General features: G+C 39.9%; 1 protein-coding gene across 1 annotated transcript in view; it reads left to right on the top strand.

Annotated features, from left to right (window-relative positions):
• The first annotated feature begins 865 nt into the window (after window positions 1-865).
• The window catches only part of dyrk1b (dual-specificity tyrosine-(Y)-phosphorylation regulated kinase 1B), a 44,728-nt gene continuing 30,489 nt past the window's right edge, over window positions 866-15,104 (top strand). Inside the window, exon 1 of the mRNA XM_056266207.1 lies at window positions 866-1,625. The gene's annotated coding sequence lies outside the window, so the exon portion shown is untranslated. The remainder of the gene's footprint in view (window positions 1,626-15,104) is intronic.

Raw genomic sequence — 15,104 nt, 5'->3', positions numbered from 1 at the left:
TTCCTGAAGGAGCACCCCACCATTCTAATGATGCGATTAAACTTAACTTAAATAGGTACACACACTAATACGCGCGCGCGCGTGTGTGTGAGAGATGCTTTCTGTTTAGTGTCAATAGTCGGTTAATGTGACTTGAATAATACAACGTATTGTTTTCTTTTTCTTTTGAAGCATGCTTAACATGACAAAGGTGGTAGTGTAATATGATTTTGCGCTTTTTAAAGCTCATGTAGTCCATAACGAACTTGCATCAAGGTCTTCGTCTGTTAAGTCAAAAAATATTATGACAAAGTAGCTATTTTAAAATAATTTCAAGTTAACGGGATGCGCCTTTTGCAGAAAATAACACCCCAAACTTGAGGAAAACCTGCGATCTGTGCAGACTGTAACCAGCAAACCATCTTAAGCTAGTTTAAACTGTTTTAAAAGTAACTTATAACGCATAACCTACGAAAATATATACGTGGAAACTTCCCAAGTAACGTTAATTAATCACATCATTGTCTTGTCCCACAACGGTTGTGCTGAAATATAAATATTGAGCTAAATTAAGATAAAAATGTTTTCTTAGCCATAGCCATTTATGGTCGCAGATTAGCTATGTAAGCAAGCTGCTTCACATCTCCACTGCCTCGGCATTGTTCGTTTGCCTTGGCTCCAATCAACCTATCAATTTCTAATAGCTTGAAACGGGCCAAAAAGGCACTCGAGTGCGCGTTTTCTAAATTATTGTTCCCGTAAAAGCATCGTCTTTCTCCCCTACACAGGCAAATGCCGAGGCAAATCACGCTAACAGCCGCTGGGTGCAGCCCGTTGTCGGGTTTGTTTAGGCGGCCATTTTGTGAACACTGCACACACACTGAAGCGAGCGCGCTTTGTAGCGGGGACGCGCTTTACCGTGCAGACCCTCTCTAAGCGACAAGCAGCCGCGGAGCCGATCCGAGATTAACGGGCAGTGAGGGGGGGTCCCTGGCGAATGCACATCGCTAATTGTAGCGGTGCGACGAAGAAACCCCGGTTTTTAGTTCATTCGTTTTTCTTTCTTTTTCCATTTTCATTTAATCACTCTTCTTCTCACCCCTCCACCCCCTCGCTGCTGCTGCTGCTGCAACACCACCGTGAGCGACCCGCTAACGTTACTATACTGCCGCTGCTGGGCGATGTGATCGCGGTTAGCCTGAGCGCTAGCCGCCGAGACCCACACACCACCACCGTTACTGCCGCGATTTTTTTCTTAACGAGCAGACGGGACACACCACGTCAAGGCGGAATATTGCGGCGGTTGTCACGGTTGCATGTTCTGCTGCTCATCGAACTGGCGGTTGGCCGCGCCGGGGGTTTGAAGACGCTCCTGTCGCGCTCATCTGTGCTTTTGGGGGACTGTGAAAAGAAAGACAAATGTGCTGAAGAGGGCTTCTAGAGCGACGACAAGACGATAGCCTGCGCGTTTCGTCTTTTTTCGGGAGACGATCACAGCAAGCCGTCCGAAGGGGTGGCGGTTCGGGGGGAGGGGGGTCGTTTTGCCGGTTTTTTCGGTCCGCCCCGGTACCTGTGTGGCGGAGGTTCGGACGGTAGAGGGGGAATACTGGTAATGGCTGCTTCAGGAAGCTGGACACGAAGCTGAGGTAAGACTACAGTTGGTTTCTTTACATGCAGACACACTAGTGCTATCGTCTTTTTAGGGCTCAGCCTGTTCCCTCCTTATTCCTCGCAAGACACCGTGTTCCCGAAGATGCCTGATGCACAGGCCGAGGCTTTGGGCAGGGGAATGGGGAGGGAGTGGGGACATATTCGGCTTGCTACTTCATATAAACTGGGTCAGATGCAAAAGACCACGGGCAGGTATTTAAACGTTATCCTCCTGTGCCATCCAGAGAGCAGCGGCTCAACTCATGGCAGCCAGGTTGCTTGTCAGTGGATGTGATTTGCAATGATTAAAACCATGCAATAAATCTTTCCTGATCTGGTTTGAACCATTCCGAGTATTAAACAGCTTATTCTGTGATATATGTATACAAAATAAGCATCAGTCAAATCCATTGCATGAACCGCGTTTGCAGCCATGCACCCATGAACATGTTCGATTATGAGACCTTCAATGCATCTCTTGGTTATCGTTTTTCATTACTCAGATTGATGAGTCAGGTTAGCCCCATCACGTTTGTTTAGACACCCAGTCGTCATTTAATGGTTGTTTAAAAAAGAAAAAAATCCAAGAGCATCAGTTCGGCCACAATTACATTAATGCAAAACTGCGGTGTTGCATGGGATGCAAATCTTGTGCACAGAATGCTTGAATGCTATCGACATTTGACAGATAATCTTGTTGGTTTTCAACGCATTGGTTAATATATTTACCGTTTCACAAAACATACGACCGTCCGTAGGTAATATTTTGCGAATAAAACCGAGACTTTATTCCAAGGATCTCTGTATTGTAGGGTGACGTTACAATTTTCTTCATAATGTTCATACGTTCACAAGCGTGTTGCTTGAAGGGAGATTTATGGCCGATTCTTATTACCATGCACCTCTAGAATACATTTGGATGTGGCACATATACCCAAGTCTGTACTAGCCCAGTGTGTGGATAAATCTGGATATGCCTACACCCTTCATCTCCATAGCGTGTTCTGCAAGGTTTCTGCTGTGGTGCTGAAGTAGCAATGCCGGTTCAAAATGGACACACTTCTGCTCTTCTTTTGCATGTTGCCATCTCGATCAGCCTTCTTTCTTACTGCATCATTATACGTGTCAACTTTAGCAATGGTTTTAAACGTCCATATTGTCACTGTGTTAGTTAGAATTCATGCTTTGCTTATGGATCATGTAGATTTTTCCAAGGAAAAAAAAATGGGTGGAATCATTTGGATTTTAGGTGAATCTTGGATTTAGGGTACTTGGAAGTACTTTGTACTATCACCTTTCTGTCTTGGAGGTTTTTGTAATAAAAAAAAAAAAGATACATGATAGGAGATTGTCTTTTGAGACATCTTTTTAGATGTAGGAGCCACCTGTCCCTAGTGTATCTTTTATCTCTTTTCCCCCAAATCATCTAAACTGTTTTCATGCATTTTTGTGCTCTTTTCCAAACATCTGGCTTGACCATGCATTTATCTACCCTTAGTTTCTAGGCTATTTATTTTTATGTGTGACCAGCTCTGTTTTTGGATTTCTTTTGGTGTCCGTGGCAGAGTGACACAGGGCTGTGAATAGACTAACTTCATTGTACAAAATCTTGCAATGACTGTAAATGTACTGTGGGATTACTTTAAAGGGGTCTTTCTTTGCCAGGAAAAAAATGAATCTCTTCAAAATAGATGGGCAATGCCATTAGGCATTTCATTAGGCATTTTGTAAAATGGCTCGTAAAAGGCTTGTTCTCTAGAGCTTTTTAACTTTAGAAGTTTTGCAATGACAAGACATCAAGCATGCAAGGCAAGTTTTACCATGTTGTCTCAAATGGACACAATATTGTGTAATTGTGTATAACAGAAACAACTCTCAGGTGTATATTCTTTGAAGTTGCTTTGCGGGAAGCTCCTATTGGTTGGTTGACAGGCTTGTAGTTGCTGTTAATGTCATATCTCTCATTTCTTGTAGCTGACATAAACTAAACTGGGATGGACACAAGCTTGTTAGTCTTTTCAGAGACCACCTGAGGCAGTATTCCCTATTCATCTTGCAACATACTCCTAAATTTGATAGCGCTGGGAGGAGAGGACACACACACACACACACACACACTTACAAGTACAAAGTTTATACCGTCTCCCTGTTTATGTGCCTCTGACTTCTTTGATGATCAGCATAAGCTACATTTAGGCTCTTCCAAACATTGGAAAGCGCTCTTCTTGCTTTGTAAATTCATGATAAATGCTATAGAGGAAAGAGCTGTTTTAGCCCACCTCCCTTTCTGTCCGTCTGTCCCTGTGTGACTTTGCCCTTTCTCTATCAGGACAAATCCCTTCACTCATCAGATGGCATATAGCCTAACACATCGATTTGGACGTGGCTCTTAACAAGCTTTTCCTCTAAAGCATGGCTTTCGTGCGGGGTCAACATGTGGCTATGTGGAGCATAACAGTATATACTGACTCCATTGAGATTGTCCAGGCTATTAAAGTGTATCGTAATTTATGTACATCTTGAAATTTTTAATTTTAAACTACAAACTTGTCCTATTGCTCATCTAAACTGCCAGATGAGAAAGTGACCACCTGAGTCAAGTGTTTGTATTGCCTTGAATCCAAGACCAGAAGTACACATCAACCTAATTCATTTACATATCAAATTGAGGAATTACAAGGAAATTGCATGGGGAAATGGAGCAGCGTTTAAAGCCACCATCCTAAACGTTAATTGCTTTGTCTTGTTGTAAGGAATCGTAGTTAAAGCCATTAACCACCATTTCGGCAAACTCATTCAACCTCTGAGTATCATCACTTTGGTGCCCTGCCCATTTGGTAGTAAATGACATTGAGGTGTATTCATCATTGAATTTACAAATAAAAATTACGTTAATGTAAACCAGTCCAACATAGGCTGCAGAACTAAAGTTTTTTTGGAGTTATATAGTTTATTTTTAATGTAATTCATGAGATGTCAATGAGCATAAGTTGAATGGGTCTCTCATGGTGTCATTTGCTAACCACATGAGTGATTGATTGATTTTTTCTTTATGTAAGCAGATTCAACACTATGGATCACAGTCACATTGCAGGAAGTTAATTCAGGTCTTGTGACCCTGCTGTATTACAGCTAAAGTAAAGTTTGTCGCCAAGAAAAGGGGCACAAAAGAAGACTAATGGTCAAGAGCATCTTAGCTGGCCTCATGGCTTGCTCCCAGCTTCCTTCCATAAGCTGTTGCTTCCTGTCCCTTTTTAATGGAGTTTTCTTCCTGCTTCCAGTGGCTCATAAATTGGTAATGAAAAGCACACAGTGGTTTTGTAGATGTTGAACTGGCTTGGTGGATACCTAGGGTATGAGAGAGGCTATAGCTGTAATTTAGTCAGGTGTTGGTGACTTTTGATGGAGATAGGAAGGAATGGAAAGTTAGCTTTTACAGAATTTTCTTACAGAAATCACATAGGGGCATCTCTTAAATCCAGACCAACTTATAATCTCTTTTGCAACAGTATGGATGACACTTTTTCTCAGTCTGTCTTCGCTATATGGTGCAGGTTGTGATGTGGACACTTTCCTGTAGGGAGAGATTCAGTGTTTATGTCCTTTACTGTGTCTCAACTCTTTCTTGACCACTGCATGCACATATCAGAGTAGCCTGCCTTGCTGAGGTGTACACCTTAGCAGCAGTAATGTATGTGAGTGAGTCATTCTGGTCTAGTCCCCACCTCTACATGATGCAGTCTTGGTCAGTGCTTGAAATGGATGAGCCCAGAAACCCTGTAAGTTTCAGCAATGCTCTTCATTGACCAGGTGGTTTCCAAATCTAGAAATTCAAGGTGCTGTAGAGTTAAGCCAGTCATTATAGAACATAATTACTAGAGCTTGCTAAAGCACAAACCCTTAACCCTCAGTATTAAAGTAACTCATCCTGTATCGTATGTGATATGGAAATACATTATACCTTAAATAATTTACATTTCCAAGTGTTCTAACTTAAGGTTTTTATACTGACTTTGATGTTCATGAGCCTTATCTAGCAACCAGCATGTCATGGGCCTTATTCACACAGGTAACACAGATTTTATTTATATATTGAAGAAAATCTATCTGAAGAAAATCCATTTTTAAACAGATTTTCTGATTCACCTTCGTATATGAATCTATTTTGTTTTGAAGGTACGACAACCATTGTGTATGCTAGGAAAAGCAACTGCAGTCTGAACAGAAAAAAATTAGATCTGGCCATATATAACTGTCGTAAAAATAATAATAATAATAAAAATATATAGGCCTATAGGGTCTTTCCGACGCACTGAATGTAGAACTGAATAGAACAAAAATCACATAAAAATCTGGCCAAATATAAAATGCAATTTGAGTTGTCGGTTTAAGAAAAATGAAATCCGATTTGACCTGCTGTGTGTGAACTTTTGGCTCTGGCCTGCAAGCCGTATACATAGATGGCACATTCGACCTCTCCAGACACGTCGGCGCGCCAGCCATCTTGCAACGGTCAGTGTGTCGCCACTCACAGTAAGAATCAATGATGCCACAACATTGCGCGGCTTCTGGTTGTTGTGAAACAGCCGAGATTTAAATTCCCGAAGAAATGGGATAACCTTTCATAGGTGAGAATGTGTTGGTTTGTTTTTATATGTATTAACTCAATATTAGCCTACATGTTTTTACAATGATACTTTGAATGTTTTTACTTTTACTATGGTAACTTTTTAATGTTGTGTTAGCTGATGCCTTGGCGCTTTTCTGGGACCTCAAAGCGCTTCACATATGGAAGGGGGGAATCTCCTCAACCACCACCAATGTGCAGCATCCACCTGGATGATGCGACGGCAGCCATATTGCGCCAGAACGCCCACCACACACCAGCTTATTGGTGGAGAGGAGACAGAGTGATGAAGCCAGTTAGTATATATAGTATAACTATGGTTGGAGACGCACAGTAAACTTGTTCTCGTGTGTTCACGGACTGGCTTTAACCGTTACAACATGGCAGACAGCTTACGTATAGCGGCCGATAGTGAGGCGTCTATGCTGCTAGCATCCACCTAGCAATGCCATAACCACTAAGAACACCCTAACAACTGCATAGCAACATGCTAAAAATGATTTAGAACGCTTTAGCAACTCCCTAGCATCATGGCTGCAAGTATTGCACTCACATTTTGTTCACACCCCTTCAGATGATTATCTAGTTAGACATCCTCAAAAGTTTTCTGACAACATAAGGGGCTTTTGCACCGGAGGGACGTTTTGATAATTCCTATACATTTAGCTAGAAGTACCTGCTTTTTGGCATGTTCACACCGCAGGAACTGGGAACAATTTTAGTTATAGGAATGCCTTATGGGGGGGGGGGGCTAAATTAGCTCCTACTTCAGAGTAGGGTCTAACCCAGCACAATAGGAACTACAGAAGTGTACATTGATTGACCAAACGCATGCCATACGAACCACAGGTACCCACCATTTTTAAAAAGCCGTGTAAACACACAACTTACTTCATGAACATGTAGAACAGTAATAGATGGACCAACGCTGAAGTCCAGGGAGATTTTGTCTCTTTTTTGCTCTTTCAAACACATAATTTATACGTCTACATTCCATCTCCGTTATCACGAAACCCACAACACACAAAATAAAAAACACAGCTCCGATCATGGCGTCCTCCATCCTCCAGTTGTTGACGTTGTTAAATGCTGCGTTTAAATGACGTCGCTGTTGCCCGGTTTACGTCACTTCAGAGTACCTACCAGGAAAATGGTCCTAGGGGAAAATTTTGTTCTCGGGGGACCACCCTAGTGGCTAGTTCATATAACTGAGTTCCTATAACAATTCGTAGCGAAAGCCCCTATATACTATTTTCCAGAAGGAGTCAGGCTATCAATGAATATCCGAGAGCAGTATCTGTGGAAGCAAACCTGAAGTAGCTGAACCTTTCTGCTGTATTTTAAGCATTCTGTTTGCATTGTGTGGAATTGAGTTATTGTGATGCATGTGTGTGTTTGATCAGTATGATGTCTCTCTGAATGCATGTCTGCTTTAGCATCCTCTGTGCATGTGTGTGATAAGAAGGAGCTGCTCATCTTCATGGTGATCTTTTTTCCCTCTCAGCATCCCTGCCTTGCTGACCTGCTTAACGCAGCTCTGAGATGGAGAGAGAATGAGGGTGAATGAGTTTAAACATATGGAGGAGTAAGTCTGGAAGACGGAAAAGGTAACAGGGAGGTAGAATAAACTGGGAGAGAAGAGATCTCGATAAATCAAGATAAATGGATCTCCTATTCAGTCGAAAGACAAAAAAGAAAGGTGTAAAGATGGATGTGTGTGTATGTGTGTCAGAGAGAGAGAGCGAGAAAGTCATTGGTGGAGCTGGATGGGATAAAGATGTTATGAGCTGCTCCCAAAATAGACTTTTCTTCATCATTTTAGTAATCTTTATCCATCCCGTGCAAATCCCTGCACCATGAGAGAATAGTCATTTAAAGTCAAGTGCATGACATGGCCACAACATGGAATTCATTTGTAAGTTCCCAAGGTGAAAAAGGCATGATTTTATGTGTTGATTAACATGATTAACATGTGTTGTTTATTAAAACTGTGAATTTAGATCAAACTAATCTTTTTCAATTTTGTGGCTTTTGCTATTTTATTTATAACACATCTTGAAAGGTGATTGCGAGAAGAGGGAGAATTGGGACCGAAAGTGTGATTCAAACCTTCATCTCCTACATAAGCACCATTGCTTCACATTTAGCATGTGTTTTGCTAGGCCTCAGCTCTGGCTTTTATATGTTTTCCTAATTGTAATACTTTATTTTTTACCTATGAAGTCAGGGATAGGTAAAAAATAAAGTTTGCATTAGAGCCCGACCGATATGGATTTTTGGGGGCCGATGCCGATACCAATATTAGGGAGTAAAAAAAGCCCGATACCGATATATCGGCCGATATTATTTATGTGTATATTATAATACAGTAGCAATATTATTTATGTGTATTATAGTACAGTATACCAGTCAAAAGTTTGGACACTTTCCTATTGGTGTGTACAAACTTTTGATGGGTACTTTACACAGTAGCTATAAACAGAATAAATATATTTTATAAACACGTTTTGCAATGATCACTCAAATGTGGTAATCAAACACTTGTGTGACACAGATATGCAATGGAGGCAGGGGGAATGATAGAATGAGAATTATACAGCTGAGCTGTAACCAAACTAGTTTGCATTGCATGTTATATTATATTATATTCTAAATACTGTTGCATAATCTTCACTAACGACTTTGTCTTTTAATTTAGTCATAACTTGTATCTATAAATATATAAAAAGTGTCACTGACAAAACCTTATTATCTTCTATTTTTACTCTTAATTCCTCTAATCTCTACCAGTGGAGGAAGAACTCAGATCTTTTTACTAAAGTAAAATTAATAATATCATAATGAAAACGTTTTTAATTACATATGTACAGTACTTTTATACTATTTTAAATAATTAGTAAGCAAAATGTACTAAACGTGAAACTAGGCTACTCTTAATGCAAAATGGCCCTATATAAAGTGTTATAATTATATACATTTTTGGAATATTGCTTAATGTTGTAACGTAGCGTTATCAGGCAGAATGAGCTTTAACACTGTGTCTACACCGGACGCGGCCGTTATTGCTCGCATCGCAACAGCAGTTTACCCTAGACAAAGCAGAATCAGTTTACTGTCGGAGATCGCTCGCGCCACGCATTTGCCAATTGCCTTAATAAATAAGAAGTAGGCCTAAATATAGCAGACAATATAATCAGGACTTCTCAGCTGCGCGCTTGCAATAGTCACAAGCTCACACAATACGTGACAGAGGCTTGTAGCAGAGAAATCAATTCTGTGAATTACACTGCGCAAATCACAAGTAGGCTACTACCCACCGGATGAAGAAGGGTTGGCTCTCAGTCTCCACAGGCTACATAAAATATTCATTTTATTTTATTTTTCGTGTTCGCATTTATGAGGAAAAAACAATGTTACAGACGCGACAGTTCAGCACTACGGACGTGAGTGCTCTGAAAGCGGCACTAATGCTTTGAAACTTTCACATAGACATCAAACAGAAAGCACAAAACCTTTCGTTTCAAAGTGAATTTCTCTCTGGCGCGCGCTCACTGAAGATCGCGAGTCAGCATCGTCAACTTCATCTTTGGCTGACACTGACTGAAAACACTTGTTTATTAATAAACAATTAAAATGTCTCCTTGCTATTTGTTGTATTCATAATCATTACTTTTGCCAGTTCTTGTGACAGCTTTTAGGTGCTTTATTGGCAGCGCCACCCTTACATGAATCACCGCACCCGTATTTTTTTAAATATTCATTCATTCCGATAGTTAGGAAAATGCCTAAAATCGGCCGATAATATCGGCCCGCCGATATATCGGTCGGGCTCTAGTTTGCATACATTTTCAATACAACATTTGCTGTCGACTTGTTTAGAAAGGAGACAACAGACTAGCTAAAAACTCATAATATGGGTAGACTGATGTATAATCCACTAGTTGGGTTATTTGACTAATATTTTAAATTATTGACTGATAACTCATTGGCCAATTAATTTAGCCTAGTATCTGCTAAATAACATTGCGAAATTGAACATTGATAGCCTTGTAGATAATGCACATTTTCTGTTTTTGAGTAAACATTGTAAAAAAAAAAAAACCTGATTTGTTTTGAACTGATTCATTTGATGAATTTGAAATCATATCAGCCACTGGTGATTACAAAACAATCGACCATTAATTCATAGGACAATTAACAGACACATACAATACCATTCAGTTTGGGGTCAAGAAATTGATATTTTATTCAGAAAGATGCATTAAATTAATTAAAAGAGACAGTAAAGAGATTTACATGTATTAGTTGAATTACAAAAAGGCAGTTTGATGAACTGGGTAACTTGAGCTACGCTATATGCAGCTATAGCTTAGTAATTGTATTTATTTTTGTGATGAGGTCTGTGTTTTATATTGCCACACCCTGTTGCTATGATTTAATTCACCATGGTATCGGGTTTACCAGTACTGCATTTACTGCAGACTTGTCCAGAAAGTTAGAAGTTAAACCTTCTGGACCAAATCTATGGTGAACAACTGCCACATAGAGCATTGTCAAAATGCCTGTTTTTAAATACAGATACTTTGTTTTAATTCATATTTGAATATGATAAGGTTTTTTTATCTCGCTATTAGTGCACTAATGAAAGAATATTGTGTTTGTTATGGCCAATTTTTGGAATGAATAAGTTGTAAATCTCACTTGCTCTTCCTCTCTCATACACACATTAGGAATGGCATGGCAGCACTCAATAGGCTTGTATGTTGTTGAATATGGGATGTATTTACATGGCCCATGTCTCTATGGATACGGTGACGTGGGGGTAGTGCGGGGCAGAACAGTATAGGATCCTCATCAGGGACATTGCTGGGTCACTCTCTCTTCAAAGGGAGATGAAAGTGGGTCAGGACTGGGGGAAGAGATGAGAGGAGAAGGAAGGAAATCAGGAGCAACTCAGAACATGCCACACAGCTTTATTTTAGTCTGTTGCACCAGTGTTGATTAGTCAAACTTGTTTAGCGCTTATTCTGTAATTATGTCAGGATGTAGCATCAGTTTGTATCACTTGATGGGGTGACCGTAGTCCTGGGTCCACGGTTAAAGGCTTAGTTCACCCTCCCCCCCAATCCCACCCAAAAAAAATGATCAATTACTCGCCCTCACGTCGTTTCAAAACTGTAATACTTTTGTTCATCTTCGAAACACAAATTCCTAGATAAAATCTGAGAGAAATCTTTCTGTCCCTCCATTGACCGTTCACGCGGCTACCACTTCGACGCTTCAAAAAGTTCATTAAGAGATCATCAAACTAATCCATATGAATTGAGCGGTTTATTCAGGATTTTCTGAAGAGACCGTATCGCTTTATATGATGAACCGGTTGAATTTAGGCTTTTATTAATGTATAAACATTGATCAGCCAACAGAAACAGAAGCTCAACCGAACCTGTTTGATGTTTAAGAACAGACCTCTTGCGGAAGCTCAATCGTGCTGTGTAACACGAGAACAAACCTCATTGGTTGGTTCTCGCACATCAAGCAAACATGCTTGAGCTTCCGTTTACCAACTTATGTGTGAGGTGATGAATGTTTATATGTGAATAAAGTGGGCTGTCAATGGAGGCACAGAAATCTCTCAGAGTTTACTAGAATATCTTAATTTGTGTTTCGAATATGAGTGAAAGCCTTACGGGTTTGGAACGACATGAGGGTGAATAATTGACAGAATTTTACCACAATTTAAAGGGATAGTTCATCCATAAATGAAATGAAAATTCTGTCATCATTTACTCACCCTCATGTCGTCCCAAACCCATATTACTTTCTTCTGTGAAACACTTTGAAAGTCAATAGGTTCCAATGTTGTTCATCATGGTGAGTAAATCATGACAGAATTGTCTTTTTTTTAAATAACTTTTACAGCCCTGCATACAGTCTAGGCTACTACACAACCCTACACAACTCTTGCACACAGTGACTGTGACGTTCGCCATCAGGTTGGCCACCATCTTATCCAGCTGTCTTTTTGGACTGCTTTGCCAAAGAGAGAAATGTTAGATGTTGCAAACACATTGGTGATACAGCAATTCAGAAACTTTGCTTATTTTGTATTTCAGGAAAAGCTGTAGTTGGAAACCCTAAGGTGATGGACACAGGGTTGTGGTGATTCTAGTCCCAAACGCTGGCCTACCTATAGACAACATCCATCCGAATTGGCCTATATAACCCATACTGCATAAACGGGTTCCACAAATTGTCAAATTTGTCGGTCTGCTTCATCACTTGAATGCAAGAGGGCGGCTGTCTGTGCACATGCATGCATTTCTAGATGTGCACATGATGTGCCCGTCCTTAAACATCTGTATGTGCGTCATGGCAGCCTATATTTGAAACATGCCTGTTTTAAAGCTCATGGTTAGTAAACTGCATGTGTCCATGTAAAAGGCCCTGTTGTCACCGTGGGAGTGTGAGACTGCTTCATGCACTGACTGTGACAGCCAAAGTGCCTGTCTGTGTGCCTGCATGCCTGCACACACCCCTTGCCAGGCTCCATGACTGCTCTAAGCTGGCACAGCAAGAATTAAATAGCCAGAGCTTCTAGAGATTATGCCTGGCTTAACAGAAGCTTAATCACATCGTATGTGCAGTATAGGAGGAATAGAACAGACAGTGGAAGAAGAAGAAGAGGAGAGGTGGCAGAGGGGCGTTAGGTGTTCATGTGGACCAAGGTCTAAGAATTGCAGTTTTGAAAGTTCCAATTTTAGGGGTATGTTTGATCCAAAAAGGAGCATGGTGGATGTTAGCTGTCAAACCTTATTATTCTTGCATGTTCAGAAGCACTGCTCTTGAAAACTACCTGTGCAAGAACTAAAGAAATCTTTGAACTTGATTCTTTAAATCTGTTTCAGCAACCAATGACTATTGGATATTTTCTTATTAATACATCTATTAATGCATAGATGGATATTACCCAAAACAAGCTATCTAGACTGGAAGTTTAACTTACTATTTGCAAACAATTTTACTTTTATAATGTTAGCAGTATTACTATATCATATGCGAATGTAAGTTTGCTAAAACAATAAATGCTATTTGGCTGTTTATCAGCATTATTTCACCCATGCTGCCTAGCATGTGATTTTAGCAGAAAAGGAAAGTAATTTCAGATGTGGAGAGTGTAATAACATTTTTATGAAAGATTACAGTAGACGAGCAAGATTTATTTATTTATTTATTTATATATATATATATATATATTAGTTTTGATTAAATATTGACCATTTCATTAACATGTTTAACATACTTTTTTACATACAAATTAGTTTAACATACTTTGTATAACATTAACATATTATGCGCACATGTTTGTTTTAATCAGACTGTCACTTTTCTTAAAGGGACATTGTGTAGGAATTACTCCCATCTAGCGGTGAAATTGTATTTTGCATTCAAACGAATTGTGCTCTCCAGCGCCTCGCTTTTTCAAATGTGTATTGCATCTACGGTAGCCGTTATGTACCAAAAAGCTATTGACAGGACGTCTTCTAATAGCACTTCGTCGAGTTTTCCTTTGGGTGAACAGGTTTGTTATTTCAAACAAACTGCAACTTTACAGTATGAATTACTGACTGTGAAAAACATGAACCATTGTAATTAGTATTTATGCTTATTTATTCGTTATATTTTCTTAAGTACGTGCATTGTTAGATTAGATATCATCATCATCATCATCATCATCAGATGATTCAACAGTAGAGGGAGAGGACAGAGAGGCAGTGGATCAGAAGAACGTTTCCACTGTCAGGCCAGAAGCTCCGCGGTGCTTCAATAAAACACGCCCGTGTTATCAGAAAACTAATCAGAAAGAAATGGAAACAGCATTGCAAAACAAATATGATAAAAGCGACCGTTTGCTGGCATTTTTGTTGTTTACTTGACTATTTAAAACCCAAGCATCGATGTTTTACCAGGTCTACAATAAAAGGCGATACATTGATCATGAATTAATGTATGTCAAAATTGCACATTAGTCACACAGAAATAAATTACCGTTAGGTTTCACAAAAGAAATAGGACACACTTACTTCAATCGCGTCTGTTTCTGTTTATTTGGTAGTAACAGGACATATATCACATTTAAAAAGAATGATAATTTCTACAAATATATGCCACCAATAATACGACCTGAGGAGCTTTAGCACTCTCTCGACTCCCAGTAGGCTAACGTTACAGATATTTTCAGTCAGAGAAACAGAGGAAGCTCCCGGGAAAAAAAATGTGCTTTATTTTATGATAGTCCGGTATAAAGAGACGAGACGTAGGCTATCTGACAGATAAAATAAAAACATTATTGTGATAACCTTTATGATTGGTCTGATTTCTTCAAACGTTCACTATGTTTTTTTTACTATGCGTATCTTCAAGCGTTTATTTTGTTTACTATGGTAACGTTAATGGTTAGCGTGCAATATAGTCTTTTACTCGCGTATAAATATTTCTACCTTATATGGTGATCAGAATCCACATCGGATCACAAACAAAAGGCATTCAAACGTGAGTTACATTATTTTAAAAGTAGCCTATTTACTGCTGACAGAATCACCCGGCGCTGTCGTCTAGTAGAGGTGGACGACGAGGAAGAGGAGGAGAGCGAGAGTCAATACCACGACGACAAAGATGCCCGCGGCAGCTACAAGAGACGATCTTGATAGAATTGAAAGTTTCCAAGGCAGAGAAGAGAAGCAATGCAGCCTTTTAAACTTGCCGGGGCAGTGACCAGCGCCTCTCAGCTCTGCTCCTCCGGTTCTGCTGCTTTCAGTTACATGACGCTGGCTCTGAACGAAAACGC

This window comes from Rhinichthys klamathensis, unplaced genomic scaffold (genome assembly GCF_029890125.1).
Source record: "Rhinichthys klamathensis goyatoka isolate OS25496 unplaced genomic scaffold, OSU_Roscu_1.1 h1tg000246l_1, whole genome shotgun sequence".
Lineage (NCBI taxonomy): Eukaryota > Metazoa > Chordata > Actinopteri > Cypriniformes > Leuciscidae > Rhinichthys > Rhinichthys klamathensis.
The sequence above is the reverse complement of the archived record's forward strand: the minus strand, read 5'-3'. Positions and strand labels throughout refer to the sequence as shown.